The sequence below is a fragment of the Pseudophryne corroboree genome, unplaced genomic scaffold (genome assembly GCF_028390025.1).
Source record: "Pseudophryne corroboree isolate aPseCor3 unplaced genomic scaffold, aPseCor3.hap2 scaffold_294, whole genome shotgun sequence".
Taxonomy (NCBI): Eukaryota; Metazoa; Chordata; class Amphibia; order Anura; family Myobatrachidae; genus Pseudophryne; species Pseudophryne corroboree.
In genome coordinates, this window is record NW_026969607.1 from 650,980 (window position 1) to 670,851 (window position 19,872).

The following is a 19,872-nucleotide window of genomic DNA, read 5'->3' on the forward strand; positions in this document are numbered from 1 at the left end:
TGTAAGGCAAGTAAAAGGGTGTGGGCCCTGCAGCACTACCTGTAGTTTGCATTGTGCATCGGAAGGCACAAAGTAAGCAGACAGGAGGAGAAGTCAGGATAGTGCACAAGGGTGTAGAAGGGAGGGGCTCAAGAAAAAAGAAGTGGAAACAGACAGCAAACTAGGCTGGAGAGAGACCTGAGACAAAGAGATCTGAATTATATGAGAGACGACTAGGGGAAACACAAATTATGCAGTCAAGTTTCCCACATTTGGGGAAATCGCAGGGGCAGCACACCCAGAGTGCAATGGGTGAGCCTTTCCCTGGGAGAAGCAACTTCATGATCATAGTATCTCACCAGGCAGGTAAGTAGGAGTTGGGCTAGAGCTGGGGAGGGTCGCTGCTCGGGCACCCCCCTGTCAAGTGAAGGAGATCCAACTGAGGCAGCACAATGGAACTCTTGAAAGAAGAACAAGGCTAGAGGAAGATCTGAGACAAAGAAATCTGACTTTTACCAGAGCTGACCAGAGGAAAGCACAAACACAGTCCCCCACTACCACAAATAATGCAGTCGAGTTTCCCACATTTGGGGAAATCACAGAGGTCAGCATACCCAGAACGCAATGAATGAACCTAACCCTGGGAGAACAATCTTCATGACCATGGTATCTCCTATGCAAAATAAGTATGATTTGGGATAGGGCTGGGGAGGGCCGCTGCTCAGGCACATCTCTGTCAAGTAAAGGAGATTCAACTGAGGCAGCACAAGGGAACTCTCATCTGGGGACAACAACTGCAGGGAGAACACATATTTTCAGATGAACATGGGAGGGCAGAAGGCTGCCTAATACTGAAGCACCCCCAAACAACAAACCAAATGCAACAACTAGTGCAAGCATTCCTGGGGGAAGGCCTGCCGCAGATGGATTTGCATATGGTGATGTCATCCAAGCAGTGGGTCAAAGTTGGCTTCAACCCTCGTCTGCATATGAAAAGAGAAAAGGGGCATGCAGGGCATGGCGGCCTTTTGCGGCGCTTGGCTGACCCCTAGTTCGCATTAAACACCTCCACCCTCCGTCGGTGTGGGGCTCATGTTGGCTATGCCCCAGCCCCTGAAGCATTCAAGCTGATTTCGTGCTGCAGCTGGGCACTGTAACAGCTCCAGAGCTGCTCTGTAAGGCAAGTAAAAGGGTGTGGGCCCTGCAGCACTACCTGTAGTTTGCATTGTGCGTTGGAAGGCACAAAGTAAGCAGACAGGAGAAGTCAGGAGAGTGCACAAGGGCATAGAAGGCAGCGGCTCAAGAAAAGAGAAGTGGAAACAGACAGCAAACTAGGCTGGAGAGAGACCTGAGACAAAGAGATCTGAATTATACGAGAGCCGACCAGGGGAAACACAAATTATGCAGTCAAGTTTCCCACAGGAGTATATAGGATACGACCCAGTGGTACCTGACGACATAGATACTAACAGCTATTTAATAACATTACGCTAGAAAGTGATTATTAGCAACATATATATCTATATAAACAACCCCGCCAGGGTTGTGCCTTCAAAAATAATCACACACGGACACGCTTTTTAAACCTTTTTTTCATATCTCTTTATTCTTCTTATGCACATGTATGTTAGTTCTGTGATTTTAACCTTTATGTTTCACTGCAGTTTGGGATAATAATATTAATATTTATCCAATTTTAATACATACTTAATAAAGGTTATATTTTATGATTCATTCATTCTGTCCAGTGCGTCAACAGTGCAGATTTCTTCTTGTTTTTTCTCCCAAATTCTATAACAATGACAGTAAATGTTGTTTCTTTTCAAACAGAACTTTCTTGACCATGCTTCTTTCTTGAAAGATCTGGGAGCACATGGAAAACAGTACAAACCATGCAGTATCACAAGAGCCTTTATTTGATCTTTCATGAAGATAGAGCAGAATTGAGGACATGTCAACAATTTCTGCCGAAGGTGGTTCATCTTTCCACATGGTGCCTTTGGCCACTGACACCTTCGTTGAGTCAAAGTCTCTGGCTGTGGTCAGAACTTTGAAAATTTATGTCACCAGAACGGTTCAGATTAGGAAAACAGAGGCTCTGTTTGTCCTGTATGCTCCCAACAGGATTGGGTGTCCTGCTTCCATGTAGACCATTATGCGCTGGATCTGTGGTAAGATTCAGCATGCTCATTCCACGGCAGGATTGCCGTTACTGAATTAGGTGAAGACCCATTCTACTAGAAAGGTGGGTTCATCCTGGGCAGCTGGTCGGGGAGTCTCGGCATTGCAACTTTGCCGAGCAGCTATTTGGTAAACACTTTTGCTAAGTTTTAAAAGTTTTAGAGTAAAGGAGATTCAACTGAGGCAGCACAAGGGAACTCCCATCTGGGGACAACAACTGCAGTGAGAACACATATTTTCAGATGAACATGGGAGGGCAGAAGGCTGCCTAATACTGAAGCACCCCCAAACGACAAACCAAATGCAACAACTAGTACAAGCATTCCTGGGGGAAGGTCTGCAGAAGACGGATTTGCATACAGTGATGTCATCCAAGCAGTGGGCCAAAGTTGGCTGGAACCCTCATCTGCATATGAAAAGAGAAAAGGGGTATGCAGGGCATGGCGGCCTTTTGCGGCGCTTGGATGACCCTTAGTTCGCATTAAACACCCCCACCCTCCTTCGGTGTGGGGCTCATGTTGGCCATGCCCCAGCCCCTGAAGCATTCAAGCTGATTTCTTGCAGCAGCTTGGCACTGTAACAGCTCCAGAGCTGCTCTGTAAGGCAAGTAAAAGGGTGTGGGCCCTGCAGCACTACCTGTAGTTTGCATTGTGCATTGGAAGGCACAAAGTAAGCAGACAGGAGGAGAAGTCAGGATAGTCCACAAGGGTATAGAAGGGAGGGGCTCAAGAAAAAAGAAGTGGAAACAGACAGCAAACTAGGCTGGAAAGAGACCTGAGACAAAGAGATCTGAATTATATGAGAGCCGACCAGGGGAAACACAAATTATGCAGTCAAGTTTCCCACATTTGGGGAAATCGCAGGGGCAGCACACCCAGGTGAGATACTATAATCAGGACGGTGCTTCTCCCAGGGCAAGGCTCACCCATTGCACTCTGGGTGTGCTGCTCCTACGATTTCCCCAAATGTGGGACACTTAACTGCATAATTTGTGTTTCCTCTGGTCGGCTCTCGTATAATTCAGATCTCTTTGTCTCAGGTCTCTCTCATGCCTAGTTTGCTGTCTGTTTCCACTTCTTTTTTCTTGAGCCCCTCCCTTCTATACCCTTGTGCACTATCCTGACTTCTCCTCCCGTCTGCTTACTTTGTGCCTTCCAATGCACAATGCAAACTACAGGTAGTGCTGCAGGGCCCACACCCTTTTACTTGCCTTACAGAGCAGCTCTGGAGCTGTTACAGTGCCCAGCTGCTGCAAGAAATCAGCTTGAATGCTTCATGGGATGGGGCATGGCCAACATGAGCCCCACACCAAAGGAGGGTGGGGGTGTTTAATGCGATCTAGGGGTCATCCAAGCACCGCAAAAGGCTGCCATGTCCTGCACGCCCCTTTTCTCTTTTCATATGCAGATGAGGGTTGAAGCCAACTTTGACCCACTGCTTGGATAACATCACCATATGCAAATCCATCTGCTGCAGGCCTTCCCCCAGGAATGCTTGCACTAGTTGTTGCATTTGGTTTGTTGTTTGGGGGTGCTTCAGTATTAGGCAGCCTTCTGCCCTCCCATGTTCATCTGAAAATATGTGTTCTCCCTGCAGTTGTTGTCCCAAGATGAGAGTTCCCTTGTGCTGCCTCAGTTGAATCTCCTTTACTTGACAGAGATGTGCCTGAGCAGCGGCCCTCCCCAGCCCTATCCCAAATCATACTTATTTTGCATAGGAGACACCATGGTCATGAAAATTGTTCACCCAGGGTGAGGTTCATTCATTGCATTCTGGGTATGCTGACCCCTGTGATTTCCCCAAATGTGGGAAACTCGCCTGCATTATTTGTGGTAGTGGTGGACTGTGTTTGTGTTTTCCGCTGGTCAGCTCTGGTAAAAGTCAGATTTCTTTGTCTCAGATCTTCCTCTAGCCTTGTTCTTCTTTCGAGAGTTCCATTGTGCTGCCTCAGTTGGATCTCCTTCACTTGACAGGGGGGTGCCCGAGCAGCGACCCTCCCCAGCTCTAGCCCAACTCCTAGTTACCTGCCAGGTGAGATACTATGATCTTGAAGGTGCTTCTCCCAGAGCAAGGCTCACCCATTGCACTCTGGGTGTGCTGCCCCTGCGATTTCCCCAAATGTGGGAAACTTGACTGCATAATTTGTGTTTCCCCTGGTCGACTCTCGTATAATTCAGATCTCTTTGTCTCAGGTCTCTCTCCAGCCTAGTTTGCTGTCTGTTTCCACTTCTCTTTTCTTGAGCCGCTCCCTTCTATGCCCTTGCGCACTATCCTGACTTCTCCCGTCTGCTTACTTTGTGCCTTCCAACGCACAATGCGAACTACAGGTAGTGCTGCAGGGCCCACACCCTTTTATTTGCCTTAAAGAGCAGCTCTGGAGCTGTTACAGTGCCCAGCTGCTGCAAGAAATCAGCTTGAATGCTTCAGGGGCTGGGGCATAGCCAACATGAGCCCCACACCGAAGGAGGGTGGAGGTGTTTAATGCGAACTAGGGGTCATCCAAGCGCCGCAAAAGGCCGCCATGCCCTGCATAACCCTTTTCTCTTTTCATATGCAGATGAGGGTTCCAGCCAAGTTTGGCCCACTGCTTGGATGACATCACCGTATGCAAATTCGTCTCCTGCAGACCTTCCCCCAGGAATGCTTGTACTAGTTATTGCATATGGTTTGATATTTGATGGTGCTTCAGTATTAGGCAGCCTTCCGCCCTCCCATGTTCATCTGAAAAGATGTGGTCTCCCTGCAGTTGTTGTCCCCAGACGAGAGTTCCCTTGTGCCTCCTCAGTTGAATCTCCTTAACTTGACGGGGGAGGGGCTTGCCCGAGCAGCCACCCTCCCCAGCCCTATCCCAACTCATACTTATTTTGCATATGAGATCTCTATATCATGAAGATTGTTCTCACAGGGTGAGGTTCATCCATTATATTTTAAAATAGGAAGGTTCAAATTACATATTTGAATTGCATCTATGTGCTGGATTCAAATGTCCCCCCCCCCCTTCCTTTCTCAATTGTGCCCGTCAGCAGCTATTCTAAGGTTGCTGCCAATGGGTGTGACACATTAATTTCTTCTGTGGGGTACACTGGACTCCACAAGGATTCACATTGGGGTGTAGAGTAGGATCTTGATCTGAGGCACCAACCGGCTCAAAGCTTTTGACTGTTCCCAAGATGCTCAGCGCATTCTCCTCTATAACCCCGCTTCCATGAACAGGGAGCTCAGTTTGTAGTTGGTGCCTTCAGTAGCAGGCCACTTAACAGGGGCCTGCCTCAGGCAGCCTATTCTTAGCTATTAATTTTGACAAGAAAATAAGAACTTTTTTTATGAGAATCTACAAGGGCTGCAGCAGGCTAGGTCTAATAGACATCTTTACTGCAGCTTCATCACTCCCAGCGGCGCTGTATACTCCCGTGCCCTGGTTGCTGGATCACTGCAGCGGAGGCTCCGGTTTCTTCCTAAGGTCAGTCACACACACACCGCCCTTCCGGATCACGAGGCCGCTGATGAGGGGGAGCGTGGCCGTAGGGGGTGGACCGTGTGTGCACTGGCGTGGACACTGATTACTGGGCAGCCGCTCCACAAGCCACCAGGTACAGTTAAGGAGCACAGGTCTGGGGGTTTTTCTCCCATATTAAACCAATTTTGTACTGCCCGCAGCGCATTGTGATAGGTAACAGGGCCTGATTCAGGTTGGGTTGCAATCACAATAAGCGATCCAACTGCAAAAATTGCTAAGAGCATACGCATGTGCCTGCATTTTCTGCGGCACCCCGCAGAGAATGCGATCGCCTCTGCCTGTCAATCGGGGCAGGGGGGGAGAGGGGGGTCAGCAACACTCCATTTCCAAGTCAGGGATGGAGCGGTGCGGGGGCAAGGCTTCAAAATGGGGTCTGCAACGGAGGAGACACAGGGGGCGTGGTCACAGCGGCTGTATGACATCACATTCAGCCGCTGTGATCACAAAAATGGTGGCGGCTTCCTGCGCGCACATACAGTCTGCACCAGCAGAAGGCTACACCATTTTTTATGATCACGCTGAACTGCAGTGCGACTGCAATTACAGCATGGTCAAGAAGGGAGGCGTCATGCTGGGTGGCCATGTCCTGTCACTGTGCAGGAGCCAGCACCGCTCACACACTAGTCCCCGGGTGCAGCCCCCAACCCCCGGGACACCCGGAGCAACAAAATGTAGATTCAGGCCACCAGGCCACGCCCCTACCTATGAAACCATGCCTCCTTTTTACCATTGCGCTGCTTATCTGCGCGCACTGCATTACAATCTCCTTCGCCACCTCTCTGGGTGTCACCAGTGATAGTGACACCTCTGCCATGCTTGTAGCAGCTGGTCCTAAGATCTACGCCTCAAGCCCTGAGTGTTTGCCCTTGTGACTTGTTGATCATCATAGCGAAGCAGATGCTTACAGAAAACTGCAGGGGCTTAGATTGAAAATAAAAAAATTGATGGGTATAAGGTAGAGAGGAGCGGGTTCGGTTCTCCGAGAACCGAATTCCCCACGAACTCCACGTGGTTTACACTGGTCCGAGGCAGGCTCGGTTGTTCCCGCCTGACTCGGAAAACCTGAACAAGGGAAAATGTCATCATCCCGCTGTCGGATTCTCGCGAGATTCGGATTTCATATAAAGAGCTGCGCGTTGCCGCCATTTTTACTCGTGCATTGAAGAGAGAGTGGAGAGGACGTGGCTATGTTCTCTCAGTGGAAATCTCAATATCAGTGCTCAGTATCAGTGGTTACTTATTGCTGCTCAGTAATACTAGTAGTGTGTCTCTCCTGCTCAGTGTCAGTTCTCAGTAGTATCCTCATCAGTGCTCAGTATCACTGCTCATTGTCTTGTGCTGCATTGTGGTGCTCAGCATACTACAGTACATTACTAATAGTCCAGTGCTGCATCTTGCTGCTCAGTGTCAGTTCTAGTATCCTCATCAGTGCTCACTATCACTGCTCATTACATTGTGGTGTTCTGTATACTACAGTAACATAGTAATATAGTAACATATAGTAATATAGTTTTTGAGGTTGAAAAGAGGCAAATTGCCCATCGTGTTCAACCTGTTTTAAGTTGTGATGATTCTACATACTTGCTGAATAATGTTTTATGACTAGTTAACTACTACAACTCATGTTACCCCCGGATTAACCATGTTGATATTTTAAGTATTATAACCTTGGATAGCTTTTTCATTCAGAAATGTATCCATTCCTTTTTTAAATCCAATTACAGAGTCCACCATTACCACCTTCCCTGGCAGGGAATTCCACATCCTGATTGCCCTAACAGTGAAGATCATAGTATCTCACCTGGCAGGTAAGTAGGAGTTGGGCTAGAGCTGTGGAGGATTGCTGCTTGGGCACCCCCTGTCAAGTGAAGGAGATCAAACTGAGGCAGCACAAGGGAACTCTCGAAAGAAGAACAAGGCTAGAGGAAGATCTGAGACAAAGAAATCTGACTTTTACCAGAGCTGACCAGAGGAAAGCACAAACACAGTCCCCCACTACCACAAATAATGCAGTCGAGTTTCCCACATTTGGGGAAATCACAGGGGTCAGCATACCCAGAATGCAATGAATGAACCTCACCCTGGGAGAACAATCTTCATGACCATGGTATCTCCTATGCAAAATAAGTATGATTTGGGATAGGGCTGGGGAGGGCCGCTGCTCAGGCACATCTCTGTCAAGTAAAGGAGATTCAACTGAGGCAGCACAAGGGAACTCTCATCTGGGGACAACAATTGCAGGGAGAACACATATTTTCAGATGAACATGGGAGGGCAGAAGGCTGCCTAAAACTGAAGCACCCCCAAACAACAAACCAAATGCAACTACTAGTGCAAGCATTCCTGGGGGAAGGCCTGCAGCAGATGGATTTGCATATGGTGATGTCATCCAAGCAGTGGGTCAAAGTTGGCTTCAACCCTCGTCTGCATATGAAAAGAAAAAAGGGGTGTGCAGGGCATGGCGGTCTTTTGCGGCGCTTGGATGACCCCTAGTTCGCATTAAACACCTCCACCCTCCTTCGGTGTGGGGCTCATGTTGGCTATGCCCCAGCCCCTGAAGCATTCAAGCTGATTTCTTGCAGCAGCTGGGCACTGTAACAGCTCCAGAGCTGCTCTGTAAAGCAAGTAAAAGGGTGTGGGCCCTGCAGCACTACCTGTAGTTTGCATTGTGCATTGGAAGGCACAAAGTAAGCAGACGGGAGAAGTCAGGATAGTGCACAAGGGTATAGAAGGAGGGGCTCAAGAAAAAAGAAGTGGAAACAGACAGCAAACTAGGCTGGAGAGAGACCTGAGACAAAGAGATCTGAATTATATGAGAGCCGACCAGGGGAAACACAAATTATGCAGTCAAGTTTCCCACATTTGGGGAAATCGCAGGGGCACCACACCCAGAGTGCAATGGGTGAGCCTTGCCCTGGGAGAAGCATCTTCATGATCATAGTATCTCACCTGGCAGGTAAGTAGGAGTTGGGCTAGAGCTGGGGAGGGTCGCTGCTCGGGCACCCCCCTGTCAAGTGAAGGAGATCCAACTGAGGCAGCACAAGGGAACTCTCGAAAGAAGAACAAGGCTAGAGGAAGATCTGAGACAAAGAAATCTGACTTTTACCCGAGCTGACCAGAGGAAAGCACAAACACAGTCCCCCACTACCACAAATAATGCAGTTGAGTTTCCCACATTTGGGGAAATCACAGGGGTCAGCATACCCAGAATGCAATGAATGAACCTAACCCTGGGAGAACAATCTTCATGACCATGGTATCTCCTATGCAAAATAAGTATGATTTGGGATAGGGCTGGGGAGGGCCGCTGCTCAGGCACATCTCTGTCAAGTAAAGGAGATTCAACTGAGGCAGCACAAGGGAACTCTCATCTGGGGACAACAACTGCAGGGAGAACACATATTTTCAGATGAACATGGGAGGGCAGAAGGCTGCCTAATACTGAAGCACCCCCAAACAACAAACCAAATGCAACAACTAGTGCAAGCATTCCTGGGGGAAGGCCTGCAGCAGATGGATTTGAATATGGTGATGTCATCCAAGCAGTGGGTCAAAGTTGGCTTCAACCCTCGTCTGCATATGAAAAGAATAAAGGGGTGTGCAGGGCATGGCGGCCTTTTGCGGCGCTTGGATGACCCCTAGTTCGCATTAAACACCTCCACCCTCCTTCGGTGTGGGGCTCATGTTGGCTATGCCCCAGCCCCTGAAGCATTCAAGCTGATTTCTTGCAGCAGCTGGGCACTGTAACAGCTCCAGAGCTGCTCTGTAAAGCAAGTAAAAGGGTGTGGGCCCTGCAGCACTACCTGTAGTTTGCATTGTGCGTTGGAAGGCACAAAGTAAGCAGACGGGAGAAGTCAGGATAGTGCACAAGGGTATAGAAGGGAGGGGCTCAAGAAAAAAGAAGTGGAAACAGACAGCAAACTAGGCTGGAGAGAGACCTGAGACAAAGAGATCTGAATTATATGAGAGCCGACCAGGGGAAACACAAATTATGCAGTCAAGTTTCCCACATTTGGGGAAATCGCAGGGGCAGCACACCCAGAGTGCATTGGGTGAGCCTTGCCCTGGGAGAAGCATCTTCATGATCATAGTATCTCACCTGGCAGGTAAGTAGGAGTTGGGCTAGAGCTGGGGAGGGTCGCTGCTCGGGCACCCCCCTGTCAAGTGAAGGAGATCCAACTGAGGCAGCACAAGGGAACTCTCGAAAGAAGAACAAGGCTAGAGGAAGATCTGAGACAAAGAAATCTGACTTTTACCAGAGCTGACCAGAGGAAAGCACAAACACAGTCCCCCACTACCACAAATAATGCAGTTGAGTTTCCCACATTTGGGGAAATCACAGGGGTCAGCATACCCAGAATGCAATGAATGAACCTAACCCTGGGAGAACAATCTTCATGACCATGGTATCTCCTATGCAAAATAAGTATGATTTGGGATAGGGCTGGGGAGGGCCGCTGCTCAGGCACATCTCTGTCAAGTAAAAGAGATTCAACTGAGGCAGCACAAGGGAACTCTCATCTGGGGACAACAACTGCAGGGAGAACACATATTTTCAGATGAACATGGGAGGGCAGAAGGCTGCCTAAAACTGACGCACCCCCAAACAACAAACCAAATGCAACTACTAGTGCAAGCATTCCTGGGGGAAGGCCTGCAGCAGATGGATTTGCATATGGTGATGTCATCCAAGCAGTGGGTCAAAGTTGGCTTCAACCCTCATCTGCATATGAAAAGAAAAAAGGGGTGTGCAGGGCATGGCGGCCTTTTGCGGCGCTTGGATGACCCCTAGTTCGCATTAAACACCTCCACCCTCCTTCGGTGTGGGGCTCATGTTGGCTATGCCCCAGCCCCTGAAGCATTCAAGCTGATTTCTTGCAGCAGCTGGGCACTGTAACAGCTCCAGAGCTGCTCTGTAAAGCAAGTAAAAGGGTGTGGGCCCTGCAGCACTACCTGTAGTTTGCATTGTGCGTTGGAAGGCACAAAGTAAGCAGACGGGAGAAGTCAGGATAGTGCACAAGGGTATAGAAGGGAGGGGCTCAAGAAAAAAGAAGTGGAAACAGACAGCAAACTAGGCTGGAGAGAGACCTGAGACAAAGAGATCTGAATTATATGAGAGCCGACCAGGGGAAACACAAGTTATGCAGTCAAGTTTCCCACATTTGGGGAAATCGCAGGGGCAGCACACCCAGAGTGCAATGGGTGAGCCTTGCCCTGGGAGAAGCATCTTCATGATCATAGTATCTCACCTGGCAGGTAAGTAGGAGTTGGGCTAGAGCTGGGGAGGGTCGCTGCTCGGGCACCCCCCTGTCAAGTGAAGGAGATCCAACTGAGGCAGCACAAGGGAACTCTCGAAAGAAGAACAAGGCTAGAGGAAGATCTGAGACAAAGAAATCTGACTTTTACCAGAGCTGACCAGAGGAAAGCACAAACACAGTCCCCCACTACCACAAATAATGCAGTTGAGTTTCCCACATTTGGGGAAATCACAGGGGTCAGCATACCCAGAATGCAATGAATGAACCTAACCCTGGGAGAACAATCTTCATGACCATGGTATCTCCTATGCAAAATAAGTATGATTTGGGATAGGGCTGGGGAGGGCCGCTGCTCAGGCACATCTCTGTCAAGTAAAGGAGATTCAACTGAGGCAGCACAAGGGAACTCTCATCTGGGGACAACAACTGCAGGGAGAACACATATTTTCAGATGAACATGGGAGGGCAGAAGGCTGCCTAATACTGAAGCACCCCCAAACAACAAACCAAATGCAACAACTAGTGCAAGCATTCCTGGGGGAAGGCCTGCAGCAGATGGATTTGAATATGGTGATGTCATCCAAGCAGTGGGTCAAAGTTGGCTTCAACCCTCGTCTGCATATGAAAAGAATAAAGGGGTGTGCAGGGCATGGCGGCCTTTTGCGGCGCTTGGATGACCCCTAGTTCGCATTAAACACCTCCACCCTCCTTCGGTGTGGGGCTCATGTTGGCTATGCCCCAGCCCCTGGAGCATTCAAGCTGATTTCTTGCAGCAGCTGGGCACTGTAACAGCTCCAGAGCTGCTCTGTAAAGCAAGTAAAAGGGTGTGGGCCCTGCAGCACTACCTGTAGTTTGCATTGTGCGTTGGAAGGCACAAAGTAAGCAGACGGGAGAAGTCAGGATAGTGCACAAGGGTATAGAAGGGAGGGGCTCAAGAAAAAGTAGTGGAAACAGACAGCAAACTAGGCTGGAGAGCGACCTGAGACAAAGAGATCTGAATTATATGAGAGCCGACGAGGGGAAACACAAATTATGCAGTCAAGTTTCCCACATTTGGGGAAATCGCAGGGGCAGCACACCCAGAGTGCAATGGGTGAGCCTTGCCCTGGGAGAAGCATCTTCATGATCATAGTATCTCACCTGGCAGGTAAGTAGGAGTTGGGCTAGAGCTGGGGAGGGTCGCTGCTCGGGCACCCCCCTGTCAAGTGAAGGAGATCCAACTGAGGCAGCACAAGGGAACTCTCGAAAGAAGAACAAGGCTAGAGGAAGATCTGAGACAAAGAAATCTGACTTTTACCAGAGCTGACCAGAGGAAAGCACAAACACAGTCCCCCACTACCACAAATAATGCAGTTGAGTTTCCCACATTTGGGGAAATCACAGGGGTCAGCATACCCAGAATGCAATGAATGAACCTAACCCTGGGAGAACAATCTTCATGACCATGGTATCTCCTATGCAAAATAAGTATGATTTGGGATAGGGCTGGGGAGGGCCGCTGCTCAGGCACATCTCTGTCAAGTAAAGGAGATTCAACTGAGGCAGCACAAGGGAACTCTCATCTGGGGACAACAACTGCAGGGAGAACACATATTTTCAGATGAACATGGGAGGGCAGAAGGCTGCCTAATACTGAAGCACCCCCAAACAACAAACCAAATGCAACAACTAGTGCAAGCATTCCTGGGGGAAGGCCTGCCGCAGATGGATTTGCATATGGTGATGTCATCCAAGCAGTGGGTCAAAGTTGGTTCAAACACCTTTGCAAAGTTCTATAAGTTTGATACCCTGGCTGAGGAGGACCTCCTGTTTGCTCAATCGGTGCTGCAGAGTCATCCGCACTCTCCTGCCCGTTTGGGAGCTTTGGTATAATCCCCATGGTCCTTACGGAGTCCCCAGCATCCTCTAGGACGTAAGAGAAAATAAGATTTTAAACCTACCGGTAAATCTTTTTCTCGTAGTCCGTAGAGGATGCTGGGTGCCCGTCCCAAGTGCGGTCTACTTCTGCAAGACTTGTATATAGTTATTGCTTACATAAGGGTTATATGTTAGTTTTCATCGGTCTTGGACTGATGCTATGTTGTTTTCATACTGTTAACTGGGTAGTATATCACAAGTTATACGGTGTGATTGGTGTGGCTGGTATGAATCTTGACCTTGGATTAACAAAAATCCTTTCCTCGTACTGTCCGTCTCCTCTGGGCACAGTTTCTCTAACTGAGGTATGGAGGAGGGGCATAGAGGGAGGAGCCAGTGCACACCCAGATCTAAAGTCTTTCTTAAAGTGCCCATGTCTGCTGCGGAGCCCGTCTATCCCCCATGGTCCTTACGGAGTCCCCATCATCCTCTACGGACTACGAGAAAAAAAAATTACCGGTAGGTTTAAAATGTTATTTTTTTCTCTGCAACCCACTGCTAAATTGTGCTTCCTAGCTGTTTTTTATAAAATCACTTAATTAAATCTAACTCTGATTACGTCAGAGAAGGCCAGGTACCCTACACCATAAGAGGTGGTTTGAAATTTTGACTTGTCTACTTAAAGATCACCAAAATCTGATGACAAGGTCAATTACATCCCTGGGTGGGATTGAACCACCAACCTTTTGGTTAATAGCCCATGTAAGTGCAAGAAATCCTGAAGCACTCACTCATCATGGGAAAGTACCAATGTGTATCTTACAAAAATTCTCCAGATTATTGACTTTTTAAAGTTTTTCTAGGAAACGTTCTAGATGAATGATTATTAGCCTTTGTCAGTATTGACTTTTGCAAGGTGTCTCTGTGGCGCAATCGGTTAGCATGTTTGGCTATTAACCAAAAGGTTGGTGGTTCAATCCCTAGTTTTTCACCTATTACTGAAATAAACTTGCTTCATTGGAAAGGCATCAAAGATGCATCCTCATTTCAATGTCTACTGAAATAATACAGGTTGACACCAGGAAACGTCACTGCATCCTTGCTGCTTCCTCATGGGGAAGTCTGTTTAATGTGAAAACAAGGTGATATCTAATCAGCACACAGGTAAGGAATTAAGAAAATCTTTCTTTATGGGTGAAGATGTTTCTCACAAATTGTTGTCCCAATGCATCATTGAAATTCAAGATGGAAGATGATTTTCATATATCACTTGTACATTTTGCATTGCTCTTCTGGTGACAATGTAGTTTGTTTTTGTCAATTACCATTTCAGTAATAGGGTAAAGAAAATTAAGTGGATTTTTTAAAGAAAACAATGCTGTCAATATACTATTAAAACAAATTAAAATGATAAAAGTTATTGTACTTTAAGTAAAAATAAAAGAGCCAAAATATCAATCCCAGTTTTTGATTACTTTAATTATAAAAAAAAAAATGCACATAGCAGAGGATAGTTTCGATCAATCAACCTCTGGGTTATGGGCCCAGCATGCTTCCATTGCACTACTCTGCTGCTCATGGAAGTGTAAGAGATCCTGAAGACTAAATTGATTAAAGGCCTAAAAGTACTGGACTATAAGGAAAGACTTACTAGGCTGAATATTTATACACTAGAAAAGAGGTGCCTAAGAGGAGATATTATTAATATCTTCAAATATGTAAAGATACATAACAAAGAGTTATCAGAGGAATTATTTATTAAAAGAACACGTGGTCACTCGCTGCGACTGGAGGAAAGTTCAGAACGCAATGGAGGAAAGGTTTCTTCACTGTTAGGGCAATCAGGATGTGGAATTCCCTGCCAGGGAAGGTGGTAATGGCGGACTCTGTAATTGGATTTAAAAAAGGAATGGATACATTTCTGAATGAAAAAGCTATCCAAGGTTATAATACTTAAAATATCAACATGGTTAATCCGGGGTTAACATGAGTTATAGTAGCTAACTAGTCATAAAACATTATTCAGCAAGTATGTAGAATCATCACAACTTAAAACAGGTTGAACACGATGGGCAATTTGCCTCTATTCAACCTCAAAAACTATGTTACTATATTACTATGTTATTGTAGTATACAGAACACCACAATGCAATGAGCAGTGATAGTGAGCACTGATGAGGATACTAGAACTGACACTGAGCAGCAAGATGCAGCACTGGACTATTAGTAATGTACTGTAGTATGCTGAGCACCACAATGCAGCACAAGACAATGAGCAGTGATACTGAGCACTGATGAGGATACTACTGAGAACTGACACTGAGCAGGAGAGACACACTACTAGTATTACTGAGCAGCAATAAGTAACCACTGATACTGAGCACTGATATTGAGATTTCCACTGAGAGAACATAGCCACGTCCTCTCCGCTCTCTCTTCAATGCACGAGTAAAAATGGCAGCAACGCGCAGCTCTTTATATGGAATCCGAATCTCGCGAGAATCCGACAGCGGGATGATGACATTTTCCCTTGTTCAGGTTTTCCGAGTCAGGCGGGAACAACCGAGCCTGCCTCGGACCAGTGTAAACCACGTGGAGTTCGTGGGGAATTCGGTTCTCGGAGAACCGAACCCGCTCCTCTCTACCTTATACCCATCAATTTTTTTATTTTCAATCTAAGCCCCTGCAGTTTTCTGTAAGCATCTGCTTCGCTATGATGATCAACAAGTCACAAGGGCAAACACTCAGGGTTTGAGGCGTAGATCTTAGGACCAGCTGCTACAAGCATGGCAGAGGTGTCACTATCACTGGTGACACCCAGAGAGGTGGCGAGGGAGATTGTAATGCAGTGCGCGCAGATAAGCAGCGCAATGGTAAAAAGGAGGCATGGTTTCATAGGTAGGGGCGTGGCCTGGTGGCCTGAATCTACATTTTGTTGCTCCGGGTGTCCCGGGGGTTGGGGGCTGCACCCGGGGACTAGTGTGTGAGCGGTGCTGGCTCCTGCACAGTGACAGGGCATGGCCACCCAGCATGACGCCTCCCTTCTTGACCATGCTGTAATTGCAGTCGCACTGCAGTTCAGCGTGATCATAAAAAATGGTGTAGGCTCCTGCTGGTGCAGACTGTATGTGCGCGCAGGAAGCCGCCACCATTTTTGTGATCACAGCGGCTGAATGTGATGTCATACAGCCGCTGTGACCACGCCCCCTGTGTCTCCTCCGTTGCAGACCCCATTTTGAAGCCTTGCCCCCGCACCGCTCCATCCCTGACTTGGAAATGGAGTGTTGCTGACCCACCTCTCCCCCCCTTCCCCGCCCCGATTGACAGGCAGAGGCGATCACATTCTCTGCGGGGTGCCGCAGAAAATGCAGGCACATGCGTATGCTCTTAGCAATTTTTGCAGTTGGATCGCTTATTGTGATTGCAATCCAACCTGAATCAGGCCCTATTACCTATCACAATGCGCTGCGGGCAGTACAAAATTGGGTTAATATAGGAGAAAAAACCCCAGACCTGTGCTCCTTAACTGTACCTGGTGGCTAGTGGAGCGGCTGCCCAGTAATCAGTGTCCACTGCAGTGCGCACACGGCCCACCCCCTACGGCCTCGCTCCCCTTCATCAGCGGCCTCGTGATCCGGAAGGGTGGTGTGTGTGTGACTGACCTTAAGATGAAACCGGAGCCTCCGCTGCAGTGACCCAGCAACCAGGGCACGGGAGTATACAGCGCCGCTGGGAGTGATGAAGCTGCAGTAAAGATGTCTATTAGACCTAGCCTGCTGCAGCCCTTGTAGATTCTCATAAAACAAGTTCTTCTTTTCTTGTCAAAATTAATAGCTAAGAATAGGCTGCCTGAGGCAGGCCCCTGTTAATTGGCCTGCTACTGAAGGCACCAACTACAAACTGAGCTCCCTGTTCATGGAAGCGGGGTTATAGAGGAGAATGCACTGAGCTTCTTGGGAACAGTCAAAAGCTTTGAGCCGGTTGGTGCCTCAGATCAAGATCCTACTCTACACCCCAATGTGAATCCTTGTGGAGTCCAGTGTACCGCACAGAAGAAATTAATGTGTCACACCCATTGGCAGCAACATTAGAATAGCTGCTGACGGGCACAATTGAGAAAGGAAGGGGGGGGGGGGACATTTGAATCCAGCACATAGATGCAATTCAAATATGTAATTTGTACCTTCCTATTTTAAAATATAATGGATGAACCTCACCCTGTGAGAACAATCTTCATGATCAAGAGATCTAATATGTAAAATAAGTATGAGTTGGGATAGGGCTGGGGAGGGTGGCAGCTCGGGCAGCCCCTCCCCCGTCAAGTTAAGGAGATTCAACTGAGGAAGCACAAGGGAACTCTTGTCTGGGGACAACAACTGCAGGGAGACCACATCTTTTCAGATGAACATGGGAGGGCGGAAGGCTGCCTAATACTGAAGCACCATCAAATATCAAACCATATCCAACAACTAGTACAAGCATTCCTGGGGGAAGGTCTGCAGCAGACGGATTTGCATACGGTGATGTCATCCAAGCAGTGGGCCAAAGTTGGCTGGAACCCTCATCTGCATATAAAAAGAGAAAAGGGGCATGCAGGGCATGGCGGCCTTTTGCAGTGCTTGGATGACCCCTAGTTCGCATTAAACACCCCCACCCTCCTTTGGTGTGGGGCTCATGTTGGCCATGCCCCATCCCCTGAAGCATTCATGCTGATTTCTTGCAGCAGCTGGGCACTGTAACAGCTCCAGAGCTGCTCTGTAAGGCAAGTAAAAGGGTGTGGGCCCTGCAGCACCACCTGTAGTTCGCATTGTGCGTTGGAAGGCACAAAGTAAGCAGACGGGAGGAGAAGTCAGGATAGTACACAAGGGCATCCTTTTCTCTTAGTCCGTAGAGGATGCTGGGGTCACATTAAGAACCATGGGGTATAGACGGGATCCGCAAGAGACATGGGCACTTTAAGACTTTCAAAGGGTGTGAACTGGCTCCTCCCTCTATGCCCCTCCTCCAGACTCCAGTTATAGGAACTGTGCCCAGGGAGACGGACATTTCGAGGAAAGGATTTATTGTTAAACTAAGGTGAGCATCTTACCAGCTCACACCTTAAGCATGCCGCAGAACGTGGCATTCAACAGAACACAAGCCAACGGCATGAACAATTGCAGCAAAAAGCTGACCAGAACCGTAACACAACATGTGTATAACCACAAGTAATAACTGCAGACACAGTATGGACTGGGACGGGTGCCCAGCATCCTCTACATACTAAGAGAAAAGGATTTACCGGTAGGTATTAAAATCCTATTTTCTCATACGACCTAGAGGATGCTGGGGTCACATTAAGAACCATGGGGTTATACCAAAGCTCTTGAACGGGTGGGAGAGTGCGTACGACTCTGCAGCACCGAATGACCCAACTTGAGGTTATCATCAGCCAAGGTATCAAACTTGTAAAACTTAGCAAAAGTGTTTACTAAATAGCTGCTCGGCAAAGTTGCAATGCCGAGACTCCCCGACCAGCTGCCCAGGATGAACCCACCTTTCTAGTAGAATGGGTCTTCACCTAATTCAGTAACGGCAATCCTGCCGTGGAATGAGCATGCTGAATCTTACCACAGATCCAGCGCATAATGGTCTGCATGGAAGCAGGACACCCAATCATGTTGGGAGCATACAGGACAAACAGAGCCTCTGTTTTCCTAATCTGAACCGTTCTGGTGACATAAATTTTCAAAGTTCTGACCACAGCCAGAGACTTTGACTCAACGAAGGTGTCAGTGGCCAAAGGCACCATGTGGAAAGATGAACCACCTTCGGCAGAAATTGTTGACGTGTCCTCAATTCTGCTCTATCTTCTTGTGATACTGCATGGTTTGTACTGTTTTCCATGTGCTCCCAGATCTTTCAAGCAAGTAGCATGGTCAAGAAAGTTCTGTTTGAAAAGAAACAAACATTTACTGTCATTGTTATGCAAATAAACTTACATTAAAGCTAACAAGAAAGCACACTCGTTCTGTATTTAAACTGATAAAAGAAACCCCAATAATATGGGGCATGCAAAAATTGAGATAAAACTCAGTTTTGCTCCTCTCCACGGAAATCTTTAATAAAAGGCGAAATATTTGTTAGTTCTGAAGAGAAACCAGAGCATGACCAAGATTCCACCTGTCGCCTGAGTGCCATGCCAGCAGTTCTCATTCAGCTCAAAGTGAGCACCCAATTTGAATGATAGAAAGCAGATTTCTCACCAGGCTTCCCCTTGCTATAAACATGGTTTGTACTCTTTTCCATGTGCTCCCAGATCTTTCAAGCAATTAGTATAGTCAAGAAAGTTCTGTTTGAAAAGAAACAAACATTTACTGTCATTTCTACGCAAATGAGCTTACATTAAAGCACACTCGTTCTATCTTTAAACTGATAAAAGAAACCCCAATAAGACGGGGCATGCAAAAATTTAGATAAAACTCAGTTTTGCTCCTCTCCACGGAAATCTTTAGTAAAAGGCGAAAGATTTGTTCGTTCTGAAGAGAAACCAGAGCATGACCAAGATTTTTATCTGAAAATATGTGTTCTCCCTGCAGTTGTTGTCCCCAGATGAGAGTTCCCTTGTGCTGCCTCAGTTGAATCTCCTTTACTTGACAGGGGGATGCTCGAGCAGCGACCCTCCCCAGCTCTAGCCCAACTCCTACTTACCTGCCAGGTGAGATACTATGATCATGAAGGTGCTTCTCCCAGGGCAAGGCTCACCCATTGCACTCTGGGTGTGCTGCTTCTGCGATTTCCCCAAATGTGGGAAACTTGACTGCATAATTTGTGTTTCCCCTGGTCGGCTCTCGTATAATTCAGATCTCTTTGTCTCAGGTCTCTCTCCAGCCTAGTTTGCTGTCTGTTTCTACTTCTCTTTTCTTGAGCCGCTCCCTTCTATGCCCTTGCGCACTATCCTGACTTCTCCCGTCTGCTTACTTCGTGCCTTCCAACGCACAATGCAAACTACAGGTAGTGCTGCAGGACCCACACCCTTTTACTTGCCTTACAGAGCGTCTCTGGAGCAGTTACAGTGCCCAGCTGCTGCAAGAAATCAGC

At 47.7% G+C, this 19,872-nt stretch overlaps 11 non-coding genes and 5 pseudogenes across 11 annotated transcripts; 3 read left to right on the forward strand and 13 right to left on the reverse strand.

Moving 5' to 3' along the window:
• Nucleotides 1–218: 218 nt before the first annotated feature.
• Nucleotides 219–353, reverse strand: LOC135015378 (U1 spliceosomal RNA; annotated as a pseudogene).
• Nucleotides 354–505: 152 nt separating this feature from the next.
• On the reverse strand, nt 506–669 carry LOC135015100 (U1 spliceosomal RNA). The gene has a single exon (XR_010213449.1). It is a non-coding gene; the product is annotated as a U1 spliceosomal RNA (small nuclear RNA).
• A 3,191-nt stretch (nt 670–3,860) lies between these two features.
• On the forward strand, nt 3,861–4,024 carry LOC135015137 (U1 spliceosomal RNA). Its single transcript, XR_010213486.1, has one exon. It is a non-coding gene; the product is annotated as a U1 spliceosomal RNA (small nuclear RNA).
• A 152-nt stretch (nt 4,025–4,176) lies between these two features.
• On the forward strand, nt 4,177–4,339 carry LOC135015396 (U1 spliceosomal RNA). The gene has a single exon (XR_010213666.1). It is a non-coding gene; the product is annotated as a U1 spliceosomal RNA (small nuclear RNA).
• A 3,305-nt stretch (nt 4,340–7,644) lies between these two features.
• LOC135015132 (U1 spliceosomal RNA) lies at nt 7,645–7,808 on the reverse strand. Its single transcript, XR_010213481.1, has one exon. It is a non-coding gene; the product is annotated as a U1 spliceosomal RNA (small nuclear RNA).
• A 691-nt stretch (nt 7,809–8,499) lies between these two features.
• LOC135015362 (U1 spliceosomal RNA) lies at nt 8,500–8,641 on the reverse strand (annotated as a pseudogene).
• Nucleotides 8,642–8,793: 152 nt separating this feature from the next.
• LOC135014974 (U1 spliceosomal RNA) lies at nt 8,794–8,957 on the reverse strand. Its single transcript, XR_010213323.1, has one exon. It is a non-coding gene; the product is annotated as a U1 spliceosomal RNA (small nuclear RNA).
• A 692-nt stretch (nt 8,958–9,649) lies between these two features.
• On the reverse strand, nt 9,650–9,791 carry LOC135015334 (U1 spliceosomal RNA; annotated as a pseudogene).
• Nucleotides 9,792–9,943: 152 nt separating this feature from the next.
• Nucleotides 9,944–10,107, reverse strand: LOC135014975 (U1 spliceosomal RNA). Its single transcript, XR_010213324.1, has one exon. It is a non-coding gene; the product is annotated as a U1 spliceosomal RNA (small nuclear RNA).
• A 692-nt stretch (nt 10,108–10,799) lies between these two features.
• LOC135015306 (U1 spliceosomal RNA) lies at nt 10,800–10,941 on the reverse strand (annotated as a pseudogene).
• Nucleotides 10,942–11,093: 152 nt separating this feature from the next.
• LOC135014976 (U1 spliceosomal RNA) lies at nt 11,094–11,257 on the reverse strand. The gene has a single exon (XR_010213325.1). It is a non-coding gene; the product is annotated as a U1 spliceosomal RNA (small nuclear RNA).
• A 698-nt stretch (nt 11,258–11,955) lies between these two features.
• On the reverse strand, nt 11,956–12,090 carry LOC135015241 (U1 spliceosomal RNA; annotated as a pseudogene).
• A 152-nt stretch (nt 12,091–12,242) lies between these two features.
• Nucleotides 12,243–12,406, reverse strand: LOC135014977 (U1 spliceosomal RNA). The gene has a single exon (XR_010213326.1). It is a non-coding gene; the product is annotated as a U1 spliceosomal RNA (small nuclear RNA).
• Nucleotides 12,407–18,824: 6,418 nt separating this feature from the next.
• On the reverse strand, nt 18,825–18,940 carry LOC135014947 (U5 spliceosomal RNA). Its single transcript, XR_010213296.1, has one exon. It is a non-coding gene; the product is annotated as a U5 spliceosomal RNA (small nuclear RNA).
• Nucleotides 18,941–19,214: 274 nt separating this feature from the next.
• Nucleotides 19,215–19,330, reverse strand: LOC135015471 (U5 spliceosomal RNA). The gene has a single exon (XR_010213726.1). It is a non-coding gene; the product is annotated as a U5 spliceosomal RNA (small nuclear RNA).
• Nucleotides 19,331–19,474: 144 nt separating this feature from the next.
• Nucleotides 19,475–19,637, forward strand: LOC135015260 (U1 spliceosomal RNA). The gene has a single exon (XR_010213594.1). It is a non-coding gene; the product is annotated as a U1 spliceosomal RNA (small nuclear RNA).
• Nucleotides 19,638–19,872: the final 235 nt, after the last annotated feature.